Source organism: Pyrus communis, chromosome 9 (genome assembly GCF_041283825.1).
Source record: "Pyrus communis isolate YQ-2024b chromosome 9, ASM4128382v1, whole genome shotgun sequence".
In the NCBI taxonomy this organism is placed as follows: domain Eukaryota; kingdom Viridiplantae; phylum Streptophyta; class Magnoliopsida; order Rosales; family Rosaceae; genus Pyrus; species Pyrus communis.
In genome coordinates this window covers 13,227,122-13,243,037 of record NC_142573.1, presented here as the reverse complement: position 1 = coordinate 13,243,037, position 15,916 = coordinate 13,227,122, and the positions used below count along the sequence as shown (strand labels likewise).

The 15,916-nt window shown below is 34.4% G+C and overlaps 1 pseudogene across 1 annotated transcript; it reads right to left on the bottom strand.

Moving 5' to 3' along the window:
- Positions 1-5,054: 5,054 nt before the first annotated feature.
- Positions 5,055-8,399, bottom strand: LOC148694285 (uncharacterized; annotated as a pseudogene). Its single transcript, XR_015966291.1, has 4 exons — positions 8,054-8,399; positions 5,938-6,564; positions 5,632-5,858; positions 5,055-5,554 (listed from the first exon to the last, which is right to left on the bottom strand). The product of XR_015966291.1 is annotated as an uncharacterized LOC148694285 (transcript).
- Between the last annotated feature and the right edge of the window lie 7,517 nt (positions 8,400-15,916).

Below are 15,916 nucleotides of genomic sequence, written 5' to 3'. Positions count from 1 at the left end.
GATGTACTTGCTTTGCCTCATTTTGATTCAGGAAGCACCTAGTGTAAAAATGAAGTTAGAATAATCGTTCATCTTCAAAGCATTCATAATCAAATGCTTGATGCATTTATTGATGCAACAAAAGTGACAACATCACATATACCAACTGCAAATATGTCTACAAGAATTGATGTCCCTGTTGGGCAGAATAATGTTGCAATAAATGATTCATCTGTTGCATATCTGAAACATAGTAGACCCTAAGACTCAAAAGATCCAACCTCTTGAAAGAATCCAAATGAGTTCATTCATGAAAAAGAAATAAATGATGAATCTACAATTCATGATTCTGTACTTCCAGAAGAAAAAAAAAATGTCCTTGATAAGACATGTCTCTGAATAGACAGAAGTACATAAAAGTAAAGAAATCTCCATAAATTATGCATGTATTATTGAAATGAAATGATCATCAACGATATATTCTCATTACAATAACTACTAAAATCAAATTAAGCGATGATATTAAGCCTCGCTTAGTTGATGAAAGCAAATAGAGGCAAGATTGACATATGTGGAAAGATGTAATCCAAACATTTAAATTCCTTAAAAAAACGAAGTGTTTTTGGACCAATAGTCCAAACCTTGCTAGCATGAACCCTGTTTGTTATAATGGGTGTTCACAAAAAAAAAAAAAAAAGCAATGAGGAAAATGAAATTGCAAGATATAAAACATGTCTCATTGTGCAAGTTTTTTCACAAAAGCCTGGAATTAATTATGACAAGACATGTTATCCTGTAATGGATGCAATCACGTTTTGTTGCTTGATAAGGTTGGTCGCTTCATAAAAACTTGATATAAGATTTCTGAATGTCATCACCATATATCTATATGGAGAAATAGGTACTGACATTTATATGAAACTCCTAGAATGACCTAAGTTGCCTGAAGCAATTAAGAAACCATGATGTATGCTCTCAATCAAATTAAGGCGATCATTATACAAGCCGAAATAATCTGGACAAATATGATATTCATCTCAGTGAGTATTTAATCAAGAAATGATATACCAATAATGTCATTTGCCCTTGTGTATTATTAAGAAATCAAACTCTGGATTTGTAATAATGGCAATATATGTCAATGACATGAACTTAGTTGAGACTCTTAAAGAGCTCAACAAAACTGCTAAATATTTGACAAACGAATTTGAAATGAAAGAGCTGGGGAAAACAAAATATTGTCGTGGCATGCAGATCGAGCATTATGCTGGTGGAACTTTGGTCCATCAATCAATTTACGTTGAAGAAATCTTAAACTGATTTGGTGTGGATAAAACTCATCCACTTAGCACGAAAATAGTCACTTGATCTCTTGACATTAAGAAATATCAATTTCGCCCAAAAGAAGATGATGGAATGGTTCTTGGTCAGAAGTACCATATATGAGTACGATAGATGCTTTATTGTATTCACTACTTAGTACAATGTACTATACTAGATATAGCTTTTTCAGTCAATTTATTAGCAAGATATAACTCTAATCCAACAATTCAACATTAGAAGGTAATCAAAGACAAAACAATATCTTCGTGAGACAACAGACATGGGCTTGCTTTATTCCGAGAAACCCACATATGACAAGATTCTTATTGGATATGCAAATGCTGGTTTTCTCTCTGATACGCATAAAACCTCCTCATAAACTGGATATGTGTTCACTAATGGAAATACAACAATCTTATGGCTCTCAATGAAGCAAACATTAGTTGCTACATTTTCCAATCACTCAAAAATACTTGCTCTCTATAAAGCCAGTCGTGAATTTTTTTTTGTTAATATCAATGATCCATTAGATCTGGAACTCATGCAGTCTAAATTCAAAACAAACACTTCAACTATCATTCATGAAGACAATGCAGCGTGTATTGCTCAAATGAAGGAAGGATTCATCAAAGGCGATAAGATTAAACACATATCTCTAAAGTTTTTTTTTAATACACGTGACCTTTAAAAGGCTAAAATTATTGAAGTCGGACAAATCCATTCCAATGGTAACCTGGCAGACCTATTCACCAAATCTCTACCAAAGTGTACATTCCAGAAGCTAGTGCATGATATCGGATTAAAGTCGACTTAGTAATCAATCATATTGAAGAATTCAAAATCAGAGGAATATACTTATCAAGGTGAGCATCCAAGATACATGTGTGTTCTACTTTTCCCACTTAGTTTTTCCCGACAATGTTTTAACAAGGCAACAAAAGCACACTTAACACTATACCAATGATCCAAGCATTGTTGTACTCTTTTCCTTTGCTGCGATTTTTTTTCCAGTGAATTTTTTTTAGTAAAGTTTTAACGAGGCAAGCGATATTAATATATGGGAATCTAAGGGAAAGTGTTGTGAATGGTGTGATGTGAATGCCCATTAGAATGAAAGTCAAAATGCTACATGGCTTAAATAGTGTTGGTTAGGTTTTTACTATTTTGGTGTGTGGATTCTCCAAAAGCATTAAGGGAGATGTTGGATGAAAACCTCTATATAAAAGGTATATTTGTATCACTGTTAACACCAACAAAGAGATGAAATTTGAAAGAAAATATACAAGTTTCCCTCACTTCTTCATTTTCTTTGTCCGACACAAGTGAAAGAAAACAAACAGAGTGATACATAATCTTGTTCCTCTTCAATCTCCAACACATGTTTTCTCGCATTATTTTTTGCCTATTCATAACATCGATGAACTTATTTTTCTTTATTTAATTAGGTTATTTTATTGACACCTCATATTTTTCTTTAATATTAAATGATGGGTTCATATGCTCTAAATGAAATGACTATTAAATGATTCTTATGCTCTAAATGAAATGACAATTTAAATCCTAAAAGGTAAAAATCAAAAGAAAATTCTGAATACAAGACAAAAAAATTTCCTTACTCATATGCCTAAAATTCACTTCTAGGCTTTAAAAATTTGCATGAAATTAGCTTTTAACATAAGTTATATATGACTATTTCCATAAAAGAATGAACAAGCTTTCCGTGAAAGTTTGAAAGCTCAATTTCAGACTCCATCACTTCAATATATATGCATATACTACAAGACCTAAAACCCCTAAATTGAATAACAAGCAATAGATGAATATGTAATATTAAATGTTCCGACAAACTTCTCTTCGTCTCGTCTTTGGCATGGGGGCTTGGCCTTCCTTGTAGTTCTCTTGTAGGTCATTGTTTCCACTTCTGTTGCTTTAGTTGGTTTAGTTTTATTGTTCCTCAAGCACTTCCATTACCAAATTTACCAAGGACGGATTTGGTGGTTTTAGTTGTGAAAACCAACATGAAGGAAGAGCTGGTGAATAACTTGTTCAACTGACCTAGCAACGTACTCCATGACATATCTCGTTGGTTGAGTGAAGACCAATACAAAAGCATCGGGACATGTGGCACTGACTACCTCATCCACGCCTTCTATAATGGCGGAATTTTTGGAAAGGGATCCTCTTCGGATTCATTCCTCCTAATCCACCAAATAAGTGGATCCGTGTTATTGAAATTTGATCCAATGACTGAAATTATTATAACTTTTAAAGTGGCTCCCTGTTTGTAGCTGTTGAATCAAATTTCAATGGCACGAATTTCCTGATTTAGTGGATTAGGAGGAAGGGATTTGAAGAAGATCTCTTTCTGGAATTTTTATTGATCATTTGTTAAATTCATTGCATTTTGTGCAATTCTGGTTGCCAATACCACAATGTGGAAGTACTTCGCTAAGTCCAAATTGTCACTTTTACCAACAAAAAAAAAAAAAAAAAAAAAAAAAGAATAAAAAGTCCAAATTGTCACTCTTGTAATTATATAACGTTAGTCTTTCAAAAATATTGAAATTTTAAAGAAAACCTGAAGTTAGATTACATATTGATTTTAATTCTTTGAATTATACTTTCAAGTTTTATTAAAATTCATATTCTATTTTTGTTATTTAATGTGTATTTTTATTTGGGAATTGTTATTGGCACTCTACAAATCTCATCTTGCACTCCAAACTTTTTATAATTACAAAGAAAAATATACTTGTGAGGAGTGTAGAATGAGATTTCTGAAGTGCTAATAACAATTCCCTTTTACTTAATATCTTCACATTAAAATTTTGGTTTTATTAATATATACATTTTAGTTCGTCCAATTAATAAACTAAAATTAAAAAACATTAAAAGAAATTAGTAACACATAAGAAAAATATGTAAATACGTAAGTGTAAATGAATGATTTTACCGAAATAATATTAAATTGATTTGTTTGTACCAAAATGTCTATACCTAAATGTTTGTACCAAAATATCTGTACCTAAATGTTTGTATCAAAATGTCTGTACCTTTCGACAAAAAAAAAAAATGCTTGTACCTAAGTGATTGTACTGAACTATATTGTAAAGAATTTTTGTACCGTAATATATTATAGTAAATTACTGTAGACTTAGGAAAAGAAAAATCATGAAATTACCAATAAAATAAAATAAAATGACATAGAATATAAATGCTGACATTTAAATAGAACCGATGGACTGAACTAAAGGGGTGTAGTTAATTTGGATTTCACAGGATTTTAATAGACTTTTTAAGTGACATATTTCAAAGGATTTTAAAAGATTCTCAATTCTATATGGATTTCGACATATTTATATGGATTTATATTACAGATTTCTATGAATTTGTATGAATTTCTTTCGTGAATTTCTTAGGATTTATTAGTTGAATCTTATAACATAAAATGAAATAATGCACAAGAAACATAAAAGTTTTGAATCAAAGGAGATCCATTAATAATAAGTTTGAAGTGTTAGCAAGCACAATCATGAATTCAAATACACAGAATAATAATGTAATCGTAGTAGCTAAGCAATCAGATGAAATTCCAAATTCCAAGTTTCAAACACAGCCATAAAACGCTTATATTAATAAGAAATTCATCATTACAAGTAATATTTTCTTCTTTCTTTTTTGCTTTCTCGAATGCAGCCACAAAACCTAACATTACAAGATCATCATCAAAAATTCATCATTACCACACTAGAATTATTTGTGACTCATTATCCTCCATTCACATTGTTATCATTATGGGCATCTCTCCACATGTCCAAAGATATATTATATCTCCATTCAATAGCAATATTTTGTTGTTGTTCTTATGTTTGGAAATCTTGGTCAAGATCCCCTTCAGAAACTAACAATGGTGGAGACGAAGAAGATTCATCATTTGGTTCAACATGAAACTCATCTGATCTACACCCCTTGCAAAGAAAATTGTGCACTACTGCACAAGCTAATACTACCTCCGCTTGTGTTGCATATGGAAATAGAGGTGCAATCCTTAAAATTAGGAATCGTGATTTTAAAATACCAAATATCCTCTCGACGACATTTCTTAAAGAAGCATGACGAAGATTGAACAACTCTTTTTCGTTTCTAGGTTCACGACCCGAACCACTATACTCTTGGAGATGATATTGGAATCCTCGATAAGGAGCTAAGAACTTACATCTATTTGGAAATCTACAATCTACTATGAAAATTTACATGATAATATATATTTTAATATGCAACTCAATCGATTAATGAGAAATTAAATAATAATGATAAATAATAATTTGATACTTTGTGGCACTTTAAGTCCATTCCTTCTTGTCAAAGCATCATTTAGTACTCTTAAATCATGAGCCGATCTTTCCCACCCACTAAGGGTGTACGAATTCCAAATCAAAGTTACAAGCTGCTAATACATTTTGTGATATGACACCCTTACGATTACAATAACTGCTTACCTCACATCTGGACACTGATGGTGGGATATGTGTGCCATCAATAGCTCCAATACAATCCTGAAAGAGTGTTAAGTTTATCATTTGGAATAAATTCGAATGATACAAAATAAAAATAAAAACGACACACTATACGTACCTTCAAGTAAGGGTAAAATCTCGTACTTTCCCTTATTTTAGATGGCACTGCTAATCCATGTTTGGCCATCATCTCATGTACTATTGTGTTCAAGGCCTTTAAAACTTTGTTAAAATTTCTACTAACAATCCAATGTGATCGGCCAAACGTATTACGTAGTAGACAATATCTACTATTGTGTCCAACAATAAGCAAAAATGTTGCAAGCATTTCTTCTATGCAAATAAATCTTGTACCTCGTAAGAGTGTTTTTTCTCTAATAATAATGCATAACTTCACAAACACATCAGGATACATTGAAATCCTCTGGGCGGTCCTCTTTCAATACTTTATGTATATAATTGTATCCTTCTATGGTAATTAATCGTCGATTTAAAGGGCGTTCAATAGGTTGTCCAAATGTAATTATAAACTCTTTTAGCACGTGGACTACAGCTAGAATTGCCATCAATAAATATTTAATGGTTTCATAAAGATCTTCTTCCTCAATTTCTTCTTCATCAGTTTCTTCTGCTTCTTCAATTTGTTCTTCCACCGTTTGCTCCACTTCCATTTCTTCCTCCACTTCGTCCACTTCCATTTCTTCCCCACCTTCCGCTTCCATGCTTGATTGAGACATTATACAAACTACCCAAACAAATAAACAAAATCATAAAGAAGTTAACAACACACCCAAATACCACCAACCATGAATTTTTTACATCGAAACCATCATCTAATCTATATACACACACCACAATTAATCTATACACACACACACCATAATTAAACCATGACCAGCAAATGATTAACCTATACACACAGCACCAATTATCAAATCGTAATTTCATAGCTAACTAATCAGTGACAATAACAAATATATCACAGAAACTCAAGCACGCTAAATTCCAATTGGTTTACTTGTTATTGTTGAAATTTATTACCCAGAAAAAGAAAATCAAAAGAGAACGTCAAATTGCACTTAAACAATTCAGAGACACTAATCTCTGATACTTATAACTTGGTAAAACATACAAATAGAGCATGTTCAGCTAGCTCCACGAAAGTGCTAATAATGAGTTTAAAAATGTTAAGAAACAAACTAGGAGTGTAAGCGTCTTTCAAATCATGAGCACACAGTGAAATCAAACATGGTCAAGCTATGCACAAAGGGCCATTAGACGCTAAAACATTTCAGTGACACAACTGGCCATTAGAAGCCTGACATTCTTATTCCTATGCTAAAGCAAGCTATGCACAATAGCTCATCTCAGGGGCTCCAACTTCTTAGATGCTTCAGCCAAAGAAGCCAATTCTAACTAGGACAAAGCACTCGTAGTTTTCTGTAGATGGAAGCATACAAATAAGAAAATCAGCACAACCCCCATGATAATCTGAAATCACTACCCCAACGAGATGAACAAATTCAAACACAAAAATCCACATCCCAATGAGCAATTGTAACAACACTTTGCTCTCTTCTACAGTCCAATCTCTATAATCGCTGTTGGCCTTCACTTTTTCAATTTCTTGTTGTTCGTCTCCCATTTCTAATTACTAGCATGTTGGAAGCAGTAGCAGTAATAAAAACCATTTAGGACTTAACAAAAGCCATTCGAATCATTATGATATGCAATGGGTTAATAAAGAAACAACATACCTCAATTAACCAAACAATGACAATGGAGAGCTATACACAGATTAAGAACTAAACACAAATATATTTCCAATAATAAAGAACAATTCTTGAATTCTCACAGACCACAGGGTATATATTACTAAACAATTAAAACTCGTTAAATTTATCCAAGCCCCTTTCAACAATTTGAAGTAAAATATCCAAACTTCCTGTTGACTGGTTAAATAAGCATGTATATTAGCTAATCAATTGCATGTATATTAGGTTTTCTCTTTTCCTTGCATACATATATGGTTTTTCCGGCAATCAAACAAAAAAAATACAATTAAAATAATCAACTCAAAATGCATGAATTCGGAGAAGTTGGGATATGTGATATTATATATGTATGAGAAGGAAGGGAGTAATCGATATATATATAAGTACCAATGGAGCGGTAATCTGTGAAACAAATAAACCATGCAAGAATTATACAAATTGGGAAGAAACCTGCAATACCTTGTGGCGATAGAGGAAGATGAGAGACAAAGATTGTTCCACTTCTGTGATGAACGTGAAAAGAAATCACATGGGTTAGGGTTGGATTCTTGATGACACTTTGTATTTATACCACCCACCCTCAAATCCCTCAAAATTCCTCAGCCATTAAAATCCTAATAAATCTTCGACATTCTCACTATACCTAGATTTGAATGTATTCTTTAAACTCTTAATCTACTACTCCTGGATTTGGATGTATTCTTCAAAAATCTTCTTAAATCCTAATTTGACTACACCATAATTTCAAAATCTTTTAAAACTCTAATCGACTACACCCAGATTTAAAGTCTATTAAAATCCTATCAATTCCTAATATGACTACACCCCCCTCCCCTTCCCCCAAACAACCCACCCCCCCCCCCCCCCCCCCCCCCCCCCCCACCCCACCCCTTGTACCGGGGATTAATCTAAACTTATTAAAAATCTAGTTTTCTATTATATATAAAGTAATGTTTGGAAGACTAAATTTGTAGGCTAAATTTGCAAACTAAATAATGCGTACAGTAGAAATGAGCATGTTTATCAACATTTATATATGTAATAATTCAATCATCAATTTCCATGTCATTTAGTTTACAATATTTAGTCTCTATATATAACCGGCTCCATCAAGGCAGCCAACTTCTTAGCATTTATAAATGGGAATAGTTTTATAAATGAAGACACTAGAATTGCGTGAAATATATCATCCTCACCTGTTTTTCACTGTTATTTGCAGTGAGGTAAGCCGCATGAGGCTCCTCTGGCTGAACCGTATCTCCATCGAAAGATCCTCCTTGGCTTTGATAACTTGAAGGACCCATTGTGGTTACTGCATGATGTTCCAACCGTCAAGAAACTCATAGTTTTCGGATTGAATAACTTGTCCATCTTGCATCGCCGGGAAATAAAATATACATACCAAAGTTATATCAACTTCTGAGAGAAATTCAACTCGATGAGTCACCAGAATCACAGTTTTCTTTGCTAGATCATCCATGACAGAATCCGACATCTGTCATTACATCGAGTAAACTGGTCCTGCAAGGAGACCAAAATCAGATTTCATGCTTCATAAAACCTTTGAGTTTGTCTTTCATCGGGAAATAGAATTGCAGCAGTATGCCAGTTCACTGCGCTAAAGGGACCATGAAGGAGATAGATATCAGCATCGCTATAGGCAGCTCGTGCCATTTTCTTCCCCTGCTTCTGTTCTCCACTCATGTTAAGCCGCCGCCATGATCAAAACTGTTAATGTCTTTATCCAAAGCACAAGCTTTTATGGTCTTCTCAAATTTATTCATGTCCATTGACATCCCAAAGAGTCTGTTATCTGCAACTGTCCTGCTTTGTATCCAAGAAGTCCGAGAAACGTAGGCTAAATTGTTCCGAAAAAATTGACCTGTCTGCAAGCAAGAAAATAGTAAGCAACTCAAAATTTTTGGAAAAAGAAAAACTTGGTCCATGAGTCCATGACAGAAGGTGAAAATTTTCAACCTTTTTTAACTCACTGTTACCAAAATTTTCGGCATCTCTTCAAGTATGGCATATAAAAGTGATGCTTTTCCTCCTCCAACTGATCCAAAAACTGCAACTTGATGCACCCATTGTACTCCCAACTTCTCATCTGTTGTTCAAATCACTATTCCGATTATGAAATTTTTATGGCAAAGAAAATGCAAGTATTATTCATAATTATGCGAGTGAAAAGTAGCGATAAAAACCAAGAATTCATCTTCAAACCCAGCTGAAATAGCAACATTGTATAAGCCCATTGGATCACGTCCACGAAACAGCCCGTTACAATACTCTTCAAGGCCCAAAACTCCTTTCTGTTTCTGGGTCCAAATCTTCCAAGGCAATGAGGGTTTTTAAGTCCAAGCAATTTATGTTTGGTTAGGAACTTTGGATAGCCTATTTTTCGAAAGGACACTAACGTGGTATCATTTTACTGCACAATAGGAATAATTGGAATAATTTATTCTTTTTAATATATTTAATGATTATTTAAAAAAAAAATTCATTCAGTTTGGTGATTGTTTAGACATCTATTGACCAAATCAATGATTACAATAATAAGTAGTATCTTTGTGATGAATCATAATCTTTTTTTATTCATAAGAATGACTAAACAGTCTCCAAATCAAACAAATTTTTCTAAATTTAATTTTTAAATGATAATAAAGAGAATGAACAATCTAATTATGATACTTATAGTCATTATTCTCATGAACGAGGGATGTATAATTATCTTAGCTACATGTTCGATTCCTCTTCCACTGTATCACGTGTATAAAAATAAAAAGTCTCTAAACTAATATATATATATATATATATATATATATATATATATATATATATAAGGGAATGATCTGTCATGGAAGGAATGGAAATTATCAAAAGAGGGCTCATCAGAACAAAAATCAGCAATCCATGCAAACCATCTGGCAATCATAAGAAAAAACAAAGTCCTATTTTTCTGCTGAGGCACAAAAAGCTGCAAAATAGTTCAAGATACACACACACATATAAATATATATATACATATATATATATATATATATATATATATTTTTTTTTTTTTTATGAAATGACTGCTGTGTAGTAGAAGATCTCGGAGACCCCAGCCCCTGTTCATATATACAAGACAAGAAATTTTACTTTTCCATTTTTGCCTACCAAAATTGGGTGTAATGTCATACGAAAGAACACAAAAATGTTGAAGAGTGAATGGCCTACCCATTGAGGACCTTGCACAATTATTGGATTTGTGAGTTGTCCTGTGTCCAAATTTTCTTGTGAAACTTTCTTTTGTCGTCATGTCTCTGGTGGATTGATTATTCGGAAAACTTGATTGAACAATGCATGAAGTATCAACTTTTTACACATTAGTGATGTACATATAACATGTGACCAACAAGATAAGGGAGTACCTCAATGAGAACATGATTGAGATAAGAAAAAGATGAACTGGGAACATGTAGGGCATAGATCTCTTTAATTTGTGGATGGTTCCAGGAAAATAACCCCACAGCTGCTGCTGCTTCTTCCAGTATATAGTAGTTTTTAACTTCACTTGGCATGTTTCTTAACTCTCTCCTTGTGTTTTTTTTTGGGTTGCTTTTGTGAGTTGGAAGTGGGGTTAGAAGTTGTCAAGATTTTAGGGTCAAATGGAATCATTTAATATAAGTTGTGATTTCTTTTGTTAAGCTTCTGAGGTGAAATTGCATTCTTCAACACTCCTCTTCAACAGTACTACCCTCACATAGGATAACAACTTTAGTAAGTTACGCATGCAACCATTCCTTTTTCTTTTTATTCTCACTGAGAGAAAGATTCGTCGCCGGCTTAGGGGCTTCAAGTTCTGAAGGATTCGTGGTGCGATAAAGAATTTAAAGCATTGGGGTTTCTCCTAAAGGTTTTATGTTTCTTGTTTCATTTCTAGCACTAAACAAAAATTACAAGAGAAAGTTTGAGTGTTATGAGGGGAGCGTGCTTGGTATTAAGACTTCGGGTATAAACTCTACGGGGTTTTCTTGTAAACTAATAGTGTTCTTGATTTTTAGTTTTTAGTGGCATTTCTTGATGTAATTTAATCACTAGAGTGGACGTAGAAACAATTAACCAAATCACTGTAGGTTATCTTGTGTTCTTGTGCGTGTTTATCGTTTTAAGAGTTTGCTTTGGTGATTTCGTTACAATTAATTTGATTTTTTGCATCTGAGTTCAGTGATAATACTAGTACAACTGAGAGTATGAGAGAAACTGGCTTAGGATATATAATAGGCAAAGGTTGTGTTTCATTTCAAATCATTTCAGCCAAATGGTATCCCATGCTGGTTGACTTTTTAAAGCCTTTTGTATGTGAAAATGCATGGTTTGTGGAACTTGTGGTGGATAGTGGAAATATAGGTAAAAGGCTGGTACTATGAGGGCCTATTCATCCTTTTTACCTTGAGTTATAGAACAGTTCACTTATTTGTAATCAGACCTAAAACACATAATTGAATTTTTATTAGATCATCTTCAACCCTTGGGTTAAAAACCAAATTTTTTAGCTCGGAAAATTTAGCTTTTAGTCCAAAAACAGTTTTTCTGCTCCAACCCTTCTGGTCTAAAATTTTAACCCGGAATTATTAAATAATGAACTTAGGCTAATTTTTTTCTTAAATTAAATTTAAAAAAAAATAAATATGTAGACTATCGTAAATTAATTTTATGAACATTTTAATCTAAAAATATTTAAATTCCAATAAATATTGAAAAATCACTAAATTTTCCACAAAGCAAGCCTTCAACTTTCACCAATCTTTTAACTTTCACCAAACTTTCAATTCACCAACCGTTTAACACCAAACTTTCAACTTTCACCAATCGTTCAACTTTCATCAATCATCCTCTATATAAACACATGTCCAATATTAGTTGATCACACAACCTTTCAACCTTCAATCATCCTCTATATTCACCAATCTTTCAACTTTCAAAGAGTTTTTGTTTCCTAAAAGTCCTCAATATCTCATCAATGGGTGATAGAAGAAGGCGTAGCATGGCAATGCAGATGGCACAATACCAAGATAGGATTGAGATTGAGGATGCAAAATTGATCAACACCAAAGCTGAACTTGTAAACTCATTTATGCAATATGAGCACCATGGTGAATTTAGCCATTGTGATTCTATCACGGGGCGTTCATTTGTACAACGTGATAGAGAAGCGTGTCATGACCGAATGATGAAAGATTATTTCATCGAGCGTCCGAGATTTCCTACTCATGATTTTCAGAGGCGATTTCGGATGAGGAGAGAGCTTTTTGAAAGCATCTTGAACGCAGTTGTCAATCATGACCACTACTTTGCAAGGAAGATAGATGCCGCAAGCCGACAAAGTCTATCACCTCATAAGAAGCTCACATCTGCTTTTCACATACTAGCTAATGGGTGCTCTGCAGACTAAACTAACAAGTAATGCCGACTTGCGAAGAGTACTGCTATTGAGAACTTGAAGTGCCTCTGTCAGGCAATTCAAGCCATATATGGAGCCATATGCCTCTGCAAGCCAAATCGTGAAGACTTGAAAAGGCTTCTATGCAAGGCAGACAAAAAAGGCCTCCCTTTTATGATAGGAAGTCTCGATTGTATGCATTGGGAGTGGAAAAATTGTCCTACTACTTGGGTTGGCCAATTCAAGGGCCGTCATAACAAGCCAATCATCGTGCTCGAGGTTGTGGCGTCTTATGACACATGGATTTGACATGCTTTCTTGGGCGCTCCTGGATCAAACAACGATATCAATGTTCTTTGGTCTTCTCCTCTATTCGATGATGTTGTCAATGGATGGACACTAGAATTTCGGTACAAGGTAAATGGTAATAGGTATGAGCTAGATTATTACATAACTGATGGTATTTATCCTAGTTGGTCTACCTTTGTCAAAAGTTTTTTCTCATCCCAATAGTGTAAAGAAGAAATTATTTTCACAGAGGCAAGAGTCTTATAAGAAGGATCTAGAGAGAGCATTCGAGATCCTACAAGCTCGATGGACCATTGTTAGAGGGCCTGTACGATTTTGGCAGATCGAAGACCTCCATTCAATCATGATGACATGCATAATTTTGCATAACATGATTGTGGAAGGTGAGTACATCGAAATTGAAGAAGATTCAGACGAAGATGTGGATGATGACCAACCAACAGATGCGAGAGCTATTGCAAGGGATGTTGAATATTTGGCTCTAACAACATATAAGACCCGACAGGATAGCGTCACCTTGAGTGAGTATATGAGATGTTTAAATAGAATTCAAGCTCCTCAATGTCATGACACACTCCGCAAGGATTTGGTTGAGCATGTATGATGTCGAGAAGGTGAATGTTGATGATGTTGGTTAAGCATTTATGTAATAATTTTAAGTGTACTATGTTGTTATTTTCTAGTAATAAATTTAAGTGTCTTCTTGTGCAAAGTATTTTGTCTACTACGTTGGATAAATTATTGAATGGAGGTTGAATTATTGAAGGTATCTATTCTACATCAAAGTGTGGAATAATAAATACAATAATTATTGAAGGCATCTAGATTAATAGAAACAATAATTAATAAGATATAAATTTAATAAAGTACATAAACCACATAAACTTAGAGCAATTCCACCCCTAAAGACTTTGCGCCAGCACCCAGCCCATTTATCCACTCAGTGAACAGTAATAGACCCTAATGAACAGTAATAGGTCAAAGCATCACCACCCCTAAAAAAATGTGCTGGCACTTAGTCTAAAAATGCGCTGGCACAAACGATCTCCACCCCTACAAAATGCGCTGGCACCCAGTCCATTTCAAATATTAATAATTTTTTTATAAAATAATAAATTTAAAAAATAGTTTTAATTTCGGATAGGATTTTTAACCAATCTCGTCACGCCACGTGTCATTATCCGAACGTACTATTTTGTGAATAGATTTCCGTTAAGATTTTCAACCAATCCCGACAAGCCACGTGTCACTTTTTGTTTACAATAATTTAGGCAAGATTTCGATAAGATTTTCAACCAATCTTGTCACACCACGTGTCATTATTCGAACGTACTATTTTGTGGATAGATTTCTGATAAGATTTTCAACCAATCCTGACACACCACGTGTCACTTCCTGTTTACAATAATTTAGCCAAGATTTCGATAAGATTTTCAACCAATCACGTAGTGCCACGTGGCATTGTCCAGAACCTCATCCTTTCTTTTTTTGTCCATATAAACCCTACATCCCTACATCCATACTCACACTAAACTCAATCCTCTTTTTTAGCTTAGAATCCTTCTTTATCGTTTTCAAATCTTGAGTTCTTACAATGTCTTCTTCAAGGAGAGTGTATAAATAGTTGCAAGAACAGCGGAAAAGGTTGTTGGCACAACAGGAAGAATTGGTCAATCTTGACAAAGGTGGAGGTGGTGATGAGGCATTCGCAATGGAGGAGGATGAGGATGATCACCATAGAAGGCGGAGGGCCTCACATTCCCGCCGTATCATGGAAGTTGTGGGTCAGATAGCCAAACCCAGACGTGCGGCAAACATCGATAGAAGAAGGGAAAGACGAGGTAAAGATCTCTTGGAAGATTATTTTATTCCCAATAGCATTTTCCCTGATCATGTTTTTAGATGTCATTTTAGAATGTAACGAAGTTTGTTCGATAAAATCATGAGTGCTGTTTGCAAACATGATCCATACTTTGTGCAAAAAGATGATGTTTTTCATGTTCTAGGTCTTCTTCCTGAGCAAAAAATTACGGCTACCTTGCGATTGCTTGCATATGGAGCATCTGCAGATCAAGTAGATGAGATCACAAGGATGGGAAAAACAACTATTCTGGAGTCCTTGATGCGGTTTTGCTCTGCAATTGAAGCCCTCTACACCAATGAGTACCTCCGAAAACCCATGCTAAGGGACATGCGAAGGCTTCTGAGGAAGGGTGAGATGCGAGGCTTCCCTGGCATGATTGGAAGCATCGACTGCATGCACTGGACTTGGAAAAACTGTCCAAGTGCGTGGCAAGGAGCTTATGGCGACAGAAAATGAGCCAAAAACATCATTTTGGAAGCGATGGCTTCATTTGATACATGGATTTGGCATCCTTTTTTTTGGTGTTCCACGAGCTCAGAATGACCTAAATGTCCTTGCCCAATCTCCAATGTTTGACGAACTGGTGTAAGGAAATGGGCCGAGATGCACATATTGGGTTAATGGTAATAAATACGAGGGACCATACTACCTTGCAGATGACATTTACCCAAGGTGGTCAACATTTGTCAAAACAGTGCCACATCCACAAAGTGAAAAAGAAAAA